Here is an 11,449-nt window from a genome sequence, read left to right as displayed (position 1 = left end):
TCTAGACATCTTGTCATCAGTTCTGCGAAATTCTCAGAGAATGTGCTCCGACATGCAAGTGACGTGTCTCACTTTAAACAGCTTGTTGTTGTATCTTATCGTCGCCTAGCAATGTAGAAAGCATGGCAGATCATTCCGAATCAGGTTTCTCCTTCATATAAAAAACTCATGCATGGCTTGCTTTCTATACTAATATCAACTATCTGATGGAAAATTATGATACTTTCCAGCTGTATTTAAGCAATGTCAAATAAACTCAGTTTGACTAGATTTCAAATGTACAATAGTCAATAAACTCAATAACTTGCAGTTTAAATTAATTAAGTCTGATTCATTTATCCACTTCCCTGCTAAAAACAAACAAACAATAAAAGCCCAATAGAAACCATCACAGAAATTCCAGTGGTTTCCATTGAAATACCATTATGAACCATTAGCTTTTTCCAGTAAAACCATTACAAAATTCCTTTTTTGTAGTGTGTTGTGGGCATTTTTTCCAATAGGATTTACCATCCCACCAATAGAATCCATCACATACCAGTAGACACCATTATAGTTTGCATTAAACCCAATACAATTCCCATTATAACCATTAAAACCATTACATTTTCTATTGCATTTTGGGCAGGGTAATAACTTTTTGTAAAATACAAATGCACTTCTAAATAATTTACCTGAAATAAACTGAATTATGTTTATATTAGCTATTTCTTAATTATGATGTTTATATTATTTTTGAAAATTTCATCATTTATAAAATACCATAGGCTAAATTAAGGTTTTCAATTGTCACAAATGGTCACAATCAGTGGCGGTTCTACATTGAATTACTCCCCGGGCGAGACCCCTCTGAGCGCCCCCATTCGAGAACATTTTTTTAGGTTTTTGCTAAAAAATTTGCACAAACAGTTTTACTATAACAATATAAGTGTAAGACAAGCTTATATTTCTCAATTGCACAAATCCTTCAACATGAAAAACACAATTCTGCACAAAACAGTATAAGTTATCAGAACTTAAATAAATATACTCTATATACATAATAAACAGTCTGTGTTTATTTGGCACTCGACAATCAACAGATTTCCCCCAACACTGTCACTCACGACCAGAAGTCAAGACTAAACCACAAAGTGAAAATAGCAGTATTCTTTAGTGATATGTTATTTACACAGTGCAGATAGCTTTAGATTCTATTTATTCTATGTTAAAATAAAAACATGGCGAAAAACATTATTAGAGAAAAACATTACTTATTGCAAAAATAGTGGTAATTATCTGCACTTCTGCATTGTAATACATTATAAAATAGTATGCAATAACTTATTGAGTGTAATATTTAAATTTTATTTCTAATTATTAAATGGATGCCACCTTATTGGGACAAAAGCCCTCTCTACACCTACCCTAACCCTACCCGATACTTTATGTTCAACTCTTTGATTATTTCCTTCATTTTTATTAAAAAATAAATGCTTTTCTGATGTGATGTGATTTGAAATTTAAAAAGGGAGAAAAAAAGTTCGCCAAAAGGCAGATTCGAACCCTGGTCGATCGTGTCGAAAGAAGTGTAACGCAAATTTTACCATCTGCACCACTGAATCTGACAGCTAGTAACCGTCTTTTGCATATTTGACTATCTCAATCATACATTTGTGGGTGGAGTTAATCTAAATAGCCTCTGCCAGCAACATAGCTATTTGCACTTAAATAGACACTCCGATTTTTTTTTTTTTTATATTCCCAACAATTAAACAGTTGCCCACATGAAAAAAACACTTCCCGCGCCCCTGGGTGTGACTGACTTTAGCCCACTTGTCCCACTAATTTGGGAGAGGTCAACTGTCCCCGCGGCCGCACCCTCCCGTTCCACTTCTCACACAGCTTCTGTGCTCGGTACCTTCTCAACAAGCAGGGCGCCAATTTGCCAATTCCCGCACAGTTATATGATAGATAATATGATAGATAATAGAAAACCGCTTAGGGTCGCAGATGATTTTTTTTTTTCCAAGTGCTTGTGCCGCCCCTCACGTGTCATGAAAAAATGCCGCCCCGGGCGGCTGCCCCGTTCGCCCATGCCTGAAACCGCCACTGGTCACAATTAGGGATGGGCGATATCTTATCGTTTGCGATATACCGTTGAAAATTCTCCTCACGATAAAAATGTGTCTCCTCGCGATAATAACGATAAGTCTAGTTCATGACGTAGTTTTGCGAGCGACCGATTCACTGTTCACGTGCGGAGTGAAAACAAGCATGGCGGAAGGCGGACGTGAGGCTGAGGAGGAGCTTGTTGTTACGCAAGGAGCTACCTCCACAATTTGGAACTGGTTTAGAAAATCAGATGCGGAGTACAGGCTGACATTTTTTCGGGAATCCCGCGGGATGGGAAATAAAATCGCTACGAATCACGTGATTGGGACGGGACAGGAAAAAATGTCATCGGGAGTGGGCAGGACCGGGAATAGTAATGATACCCAACTTTATACACAAATATACCTTTTATATAAATAAACTATAAACTGTATATTTTAAATCGGAACTAGTTGCCCTGTCTCGCTCTCCTCCTGTTTGCTTGGGTGTGGCTGGTTAAGTGAACGACGCAGTCCGTGACGGACAGATCGTTAACGGCTGGTCTGTGTGATAATACACACTATCATTCATCGACCTCAAATATGGCTTTTCATCTGAAAGATGTATGTAGTAGCAACTTTACATGGCCACTCAATATGATGTTAATATAGAGAAATGTGCGCTACTGAAGTGTTTGTGTGGAGAGTGGAGCTGAATAGCGCGCTCGCTGCAGGACAGGTGCCGGTGCGCTCACTTGCTCTTAAAATATCCGTAATTTTTGGTCATACAGATAAAAGTAGCCTAATATACATCTTTCGAATCTGTAAAGACTCTACGTTTATTTGTGTACACTCAGAATAACAACGAAACGTTGCGCTTTAAAGCAAACAGGGTGCGTTTTAGGTCTCTGAGTGAGAAACTTCCGTCTTTGAAAAATATATCTACACTGTAAAAAATAAATATTTTTTTACAGTTTTTGCCAATAAATTTTACAGTGTTTTCCCTGTTTTTTTAAATTACAGAAATGTTTTAATAAAATTACAAAAAAAAACCTGTTTATTTACATGTGTAACGTAATTTAACAGAGAAACTTTGTATAAATGGAATACAGTATATATCTGTTTTTAAACATATTTTCAATGATAATTTTAACGAAACTAACTGTAAAAATAAAGTGATTTTTTTATTAACCTGCTGGCCTCTTTTAACACGTGAAATACTGTAACAACTGTGTTAATTTCTGACACCCCTTAGCTTGTCACAGATTATCAGAGATCTGTTAGAAATCGAGATATCCTAGTTAAAAGTATATCTATCGACTTGTGTTAAGCAGGCCTCTTCTTTTTTTTTTTTTTTTTAAAACCCATCTTTTCTCTTTGGCTTTTGACACCTAAGATGTCGACTTTATTTGCTTGTTTTAATTTGTTACTTTGAATGCTTTTATTGTGTGCATATTAATTGTACTTATGTTTATTTTTCTGTACAGCACTTTGGACAACACTTTAGTTGTTGTAAAGTGCTTAACAAATAAAGTTGGTATGGTATGGTAAGTTTAGCTGTTTTAAAAAAAGACCGTTGCAATTTAAATAATAAGCTACGAAAACCAATGCAAAAGACAAATCACCAACCTCTGTGTTCAGCAAATCATTTTCACGGCAATAATTATCTAAGCCAATCAGAATTGACACCTCTGCTACGTTGGTGGCGCACGCAGAAAGAAGCGCGCGACATGATGAAGAGTGAAGATGGCGGCGCGCTGGTGAACTATTCTGCTGTTTTCGAGGAAGCAACAGTTGTGAGAGGTAACGTCGAAAATATTTACTGACACATTCAAAAATTCAACGCAATACTGACATAGCTAGAGTATACATTAAGATTGACGACCGAAAACAAAACAACTAATGTATGTCAGATGTTACATTAGCTAGGTTGCAGATGCATTTTAGCTTTGTGTTAACGTTACCTGAACGCAATTTAACGTTGCATTTTTAAGAACATTATCTTTGTGTTGGCTTGTATTTTTGTGGCCGTGACCAGTGTTGCCAACTTAGCAATTTTGTTGCTAGATTTAGCAACTTTTCAGACTACCCTAGCAACTTCTTTTTCAAAAAGCACCTAGCAACAAATTTAGCAATTTTTTAAAATTTATTTGGCTACTTTTAGCAACTTTTGAAAAGGGACTCAAATCTAAAGAGCAGTAGCCTAGTGACTGCAGAATTAACTCAAGATGAGCGATTCATTCATAAATTCTTAAGATCGCTGTAGAAACACAAACCGCAAGACTAAAGACAATGAGTGCAGGGGCGTGGCTATATAAGGTCTAAATAGCCAGGCACAGAAGCTGCAGCAGCAGCAAAAAATTGTTGGCTGGGTGCAGCAGCAGAAGCACGCATGTCACAATTTTTGATAAAATAATTAAAACAACAACCACAGTTAAAACTCAGTGAATGTAGCTGTTCATGAATTTTTGATCTGTAAGAGACTTAACTACATCTACCAACATGTCTCAATCAAAACTGTACAACCAGAAATACAGAAAAGAGTGGGAGTCTGTACCTGAATTTAAAGGGTGGCTGAAGCCAGTAGTTGGGGATAACTGCAAATCAGATATGCTTGCAAAATGTATGACATCAAAAACATTGTACTACAGCAAAGCATATAAATAAATCAAAACCATATAACCCAGCAAAGCAGTATACATTACCACAGCTAGTTAAGAAAATGGATAACTGCAAAAGTGCAGAAGCTACTATGGCAATGGCCATTGCGGAACATTGTTCACTGCTAGCATGCGACCATTTAGGTATGGCTTGCAAAGCTGCCTTTTCAGATTCTGTGGCAGCAACAAACTTCCACATGCACCGCACCAAATGCACAGAAATGATTAAGGGAGTATTGGCTCCTTATTTTCTGAAAATGATAACAACAGATGTGGGGGATGAGAAGTTCAGTCTGCTTTTGGATGAGTCGACTGATGTCAGTGTCTCAAAATACCTGGGTGTGCTGATTAGGTATTTTAGTGCTAAAAAAAGAACACTTGTGTCCACATTTCTTGGGCTGGTTGAATTGGAGGCGAGTGATGCAAAATCAATAGCAAAGGCAATAGTTGAGTTTCTCGAAAAGTGTAACCTTAAAAAAGAGAATCTTCAGGGTATTGGCACAGATAATGCCTCTGTGATGACTGGGGTGCACAATGGAGTCCACAAGATTTTAAAAGAAGAATGTGCTTTGCCCAATTTGGTACTCATTCGCTGTGTGTGCCATTCTTTACAACTGGCTGTCAGTGCAGCATCCAAAGAAACCATCCCTATATGTGTTGAATACTTAATCAGGGAAACCTACAACTGGTTTTCGATTTTCCCAAAACGGCGAGAGGCATACAAAGCAGTGTATGCCACCATTAATTGTGGTCAGAAACCCCTGCAGATCACCAAAGTGTGTGCCACACGTTGGCTGTCGATTGAGCCTGCGGTAACTCGTATATTGGACCAATGGGAAGAACTGAAACTCCACTTTGAGTTGACCAAGACCAGTGAGCATTGCTACATGGCAGATGTGCTCCATGCCATGTACATGGACAAGACCAACTATGTCTACCTTACATTCTTAAAATCAATCCTGTCCGAAGTACAAGTTGCAGTGAAGTCATTTGAGGGTGAACATACAGATCCTGTCAAGCTTTTGGACAATCTGGTTCACCTCTTATCATCAGTTTGCAGCAGAGTAGTCAATCCTATGGCAAAGATTGATGTCCTGAAGGATGCCATTGATGGTCATCTCAGACCAGCACCATATCTTGGGTACCTTTTTGAAAGCACAATATCCCAGCTCAGTCTTGCTCCAGAGGACGAAAAGGTCATTCGGAGACGATGCATCAACTATGTTGTTGCTCTAAGCAATCTCGAAATCTGTTCAGTGTTAAGGAAACAATGAAGCACAATAAAAGCAACACTGAAATGATATAAAATAAAAGCAACACTGAAATGTAGCTGAGCTACTGGGGTACCAGCCCCAGACAATTGATAAAATTGTTTCCCAATGGAGAAACATACATTTGTTGAGGTGGGAATCAACTGAAAATACCATTGAGTTTTGGAGCGAAGTGTATAACTACATAGATGCTTCCGGGTCAAAACCATTCAAGAACTGTACAAAGCTGCACTGGCTGCCCTCTCCTTGCCACACTCAAATGCAGAGGTTGAACGGCTGTTCAGCCAAATGAGTGTGGTCAAGTCAAGGTTAAGAAATAGACTGTCACTGCACACTCTTAACTCCATACTCCTTGTGCGGTATGGACTGAAGCTGGCTGGTGATACTTGTTACCAGCATAAACTACCCAATGACATTCTACAACAGTTTGGCACCACCGCAGCATACAGTTTCAAAGCCATTCCATCCTCTTCTGCTGATACCAGCTCATTGACAGAGCAGCTGGACAGTGAAGATGAGGATGATTTGCTTGCTAACCTATGAATAATCAAAGAATGGAGTTTCTGGAACTAGTGGAATCAATGGCAGTGTACACTGAATTGTGAATGAAAAAGTGCAAGAGGAAACACTGAACAGCTAACCAGACAAGAAGAACCACCATCCTAAGAGATGCCTAACAACAGACACATCATATCACATTCAAGTTAAAATGCTAGCTACAATTGTTTGATATAATTGTTCATTTACTGATACCTTGTTATTAACATGTATAATTGTTGTTCATTTAGGTAGCATATTAACTACCAATACAGTGCTTTAATTGTTGTTAATTGTTAATTTCACAAGTTAAAAAGAAAATAGACTACATAAACTGTGATTGTTCAAAAGAGTGTAACTGTTCAATATCAGTGTTATATTTAAAAATAAAAATATCTGATCAAAAAGGTCTTGTGTTTGTATTACTTTTACAAATAGCCTACTACACGTATATATTTTTTTTTCAAACAAATCTAAATTAACATTTTAAATAATGTTTTTGCTGAGGTGGCCAGTCAATTTGAGAAAACTCATTGTGTTTTCTGTATATTACATGAAGATGCAGTTTTGTGTTGCGATTACGTAATGATGTCATGACACCGTGACGTCACAGCGTCATTTAGCAACTTTTAGCAACAAATCGTTCCGCCTTTAGCAACTTCCTCTGAAAATTAGTTGGCAACAGTGGCCGTGACTGTGTGGCACGTGGCTGGCTAACTAAAAAAGTTAGCTAACTAAAGTTGACCACTGCTAGCAACAGCTTTCAAATATGCTGCGCACGTAAGCGCATTAACTGGCCCAAAACATCATCAAAATCATTAGAAAAAGATAATTGTTTGGCTTAAAGTGATAAGTCAATGTTGACTTTGGTTTCAAATGGTACACTAACAGCAGTCTCTAGCAAAAGCATCCACGATTCTCAAAAAAAAAAAAATGTCAGCAAATTTAGTGTAATTGATATACAGCTAAAATGACATAAGGAAAATACTCGTAGTGTGGTGCTCGATGGTCACATTGTAAAGGTTTAAGAAACAAACACACTTTATTTCAATTTGTAAAGGCTTAACACTGAGTGACTGTTTCAGAAATGCCTAAATTACTGATTTTTTTGTGACTGAATCTGAGACTCAATTAAATAAAGAAAACCAATGTTGCTGTGTTACAATTTATTGTAATGTAATTTTGCGCAAACTATTTTTTTTTATTTTTCAGTTTTTGATTCAATACCAGGAATTGGAACAATAGCTATCTGGAACTTCTGGAACTGAGATCAGTCAGAAGCCTTCAAGCTCAAACATTAAGTAAGTTTGCAATATGGCAAGTGTTCTAAATGCTTTCACATGTCCTATATGTGGCATTTCTATGGAAACAGTGAAAGGGTATGTAAATCATCAAAAATTACACACAAATGAAGCACATGGTGAATATGCCTGTTGTGTAATTGGGTGCAAATCAAAGTTTACCAAGTATAATTCCTTTAAAAGTCATATGTTGCGCCACCACAAGCGGTCATCCGTGTCACAATGTGAAACCGTACAGGGTCCACTGAAATGTGAAAAGCCACATTGCCAGAAACAATGCATTGATCTGAAAGATCTTTTAGATCATTTAAATAAAAAATAAAAGCAGTTTCTAAAATAGCATCATTGTGTGTCGCCGTCACGGCTGGTTAGGACATGGTGTAACATTTCCTTTATGATCTATGGAGATGTTGACACTGGCAGCAGATTTTAACACTGGTTGTTGGAACGCATCACAGCCATTGTAGGCACAGTTGCTTAATGGGAGATATTTGTTCACCCCAAAATAAAATTGTCATCGTTTACTTGCACTCATGTTGTTCTAAACCTGTATGAATTTCTTCTTTTGAACAGAGATATTTTGAAGAATGTTTGTAACCAAACAGTTGATGGACCCCATTGACTTCTAAAGTATTTTTTTTCCATACTATTTAAGTCAATGGGGTCCATCAACAGTTTGGTTACAAACAAATCTTCAAAGTATCTTTTGTGTTCAACAGAAGAAATAAATGTGTACAGGTTTGTAACAACTTAAAGTTGAGTAAATGATGACAACTTTATTTTGGGGTGAACTATACCTTTAGATATGTCTGTCACCTCTCTAGCTCAAGTTAAATACTTTTTATATGGCTCATCAGAATTGCTGATTATGAAAAATGTTTGTAGCACTATATTCAAGTGTATTTCTGTCTTCACAGATGCCTTTTCCGGATAAATCCAGATAGGGGGACCAAAGTGGAGAAGCAGTAAAAAACAGCAGTCCATAAATCCTACGGTTCTTTCTTTGATTACAAACATTGCAGACTTTGAATGGCGAGTAGACATCTCACATGCCAGCTTCTTTCTGTTTCATACATTTCCATTTAGTTTATAGACTATTCTGTAATGTGTAAAGGGTTCATTCTGCTTGTATTTTGTGGCTGACTGTTATCTTGAGTGAGTTGCAGCCTTTTAACCACACGTTTTAAATTGTGTACATTTCAAAGTACAGGGTTAAAAAGCTCACAGTAAAGACCAGAAGTTTTAACCAGTGGGAGAACCAGTTTCATAAAAAAAAAAATGTGTGTGTATATATGTATATATATATATATATAATGCTGCTAAACGATGCTTTGTTAAATGTTGATCACAGGATGTATTTGCAGATAACAAATAAAACAAAATTAAGATTACTGGTGTTTTTTTTATTATTAAAGCAAATCTTAGTTATTTTTGCAGTTTAAACTGCTTAAAGTTGAACTTAAAGTTAAGTAAATGATGACAACTTTATTTTGGGGGGAACTATCCCTTTAGATATGTCTGTCACCTCTCTAGCTCAAGTTAAATACTTTTTATATGGCTCATCAGAATTGCTGATTATGATCTTTTAAACTTTTTTTTTATCATTCTTTAAATAATTTTTCTGTGTTTGAATATTTTAACAATGTATGTTAAAATGAAAAGATTTCATGGTATTATAAGGATATTTTTGTGTAGAATAACAGTAATAAACCGTAATTATAGGAAAAGAAATGACCGTTTTTTTACAGTATATGTTATTTGTACTTAACTTTTTTTAAAGACAATTTTCTGTTTTAGAGGTGTATGACTGTGTTTTAACAATTAATTTGTTAAAATTAAAAGATTTCATGGTTTTATAAGGATATTTTTGTGTAGAATAACAGTAATAAACCGTAATTATAGGAAAAGAAATTACCATTTTTTTACAGTGTTATCTGTACTTAAAACCTTTTTTAAAGACAATTTTCTGTGTTTTAGAGGTGTATGACTGTATTTTAACAATTAATTTATGTTAAAATTAAAAGATTTCATGGTTTTATAAGGATATTTTTGTGTAGAATAACAGTAATAAACCGTAATTATCGAATACGAAATTACCGTTTTTTTACTGTTTTTTACTGTTTTTTTTCCTGACAGTATTTTTCTGTTTTTTAACAGACATTTTCTGGCACCCTGCTGCCAGAAAATTACCGTTTTTTTACGGTTTTTTTTTTTTACAGTGTATAGAGAGTGAAATGTCTACTTTCAAATGAAAGAACAAAATTCAAATAGAAAACGTGTGTGTTAGCTTGGATGATTTACATAAAATTTAATGTGTGCAACGTAGCCTACACTTTGCATAAACTGGCTTTCAGTTCAATATAATAACCAAAAACTACATTTTGGGTTTTTATTCAAATAAGGTGGGCACGCTGTGACTGTAACTGACAGATTTCGGCCAAAAATAAATTTGGGAGTGGGAGGGAATGGGAGTAATTCTTCCGGGAGTGGAACGGGACCGGATTTTCCCCCAGTTAGTGTGTGTATATATATTATCGTCATTGGTATCGTTATCGCAATAAATACCTGAAATTATCGTGATACATTTTTTAGGCCATATCGCCCATCCCTAGTCACAATCACAAAAAACCAAATCAGCATCTTTCTTGGGAAGTTATCAACGTAACTCTGTCAGCACTGAGTCACTGTGACTGATACTAATTTCTGTTCAGACAGCATTTGCATGTTCATTCACAAAACTGAATCATGCTTTGTTCATAAGCTCAGAATAGTATCCATTTATTCTAAGAGGAAAACAAATAGAAAGTGTTTGATTGCATCTTTACTCACCAATAGGACTATCAGGATTTAGCATATAATTTCAGTGCTGAGAAAATGTGTTTAGTGTTCTGTCTCGCAGATTGCTTGTGAAATCTTGACAGGTGTCAGAGAAAGGCAAGAAGTTATAGAATCTGCAGTGCATGGCAACGCCCTTGTCACTTTAAAAAAAGATACATGTGTGTGCATTCATGATCACTATTCTGGTTACCAATCCCCCGAATTAAGAAGGTGTGTGTGATAATGTGTCAGACGGTTACCGCAAAGAGAACGAGAGACACAATGGGCGAGTCTGCAGGTGGAGGTGTGATGCAGACGTCAGGAGGATCGGAGGGTGCGAGACAAACCTACAACCCCCACAATACTATTACGTGCAGTGACCAGCCAGATTAAATTTACTAATCACCAATTTCTCCCTAGGTTCATAAAGGCTATACACAATACTTTCCATGCAGTGACCAGTAAAATAAATGCAGATTATTTCAAACAATTGGGTGTGTGTGTGTTTTGTTTTTTGTTTCTGTAACCCTAGGTTCATATACACAATACTGTTCAGTGCAGTGAGCAGTGTTGGGAAGGTTACTTTGGAAATGTAACAGGTTACAAGATACTCTATTTAAAATGTAATAAGTAGTGTAACTATTTCAGTTACTTTATTAAAGTAATGTAACTGATTACATTTGATTACTTTTCTAACTTTCTAACAAATGTTTTCAACTGTTAATCATTTTCAAACATGTACAGCAGGCAGGGTTAACCTAGTACTCAACACTGATTACTGTCAGACTTCC

The sequence above is a fragment of the Onychostoma macrolepis genome, chromosome 25 (assembly GCF_012432095.1).
Source record: "Onychostoma macrolepis isolate SWU-2019 chromosome 25, ASM1243209v1, whole genome shotgun sequence".
Taxonomy (NCBI): Eukaryota; Metazoa; Chordata; class Actinopteri; order Cypriniformes; family Cyprinidae; genus Onychostoma; species Onychostoma macrolepis.
The sequence above is the reverse complement of the archived record's forward strand: the minus strand, read 5'-3'. Positions refer to the sequence as shown.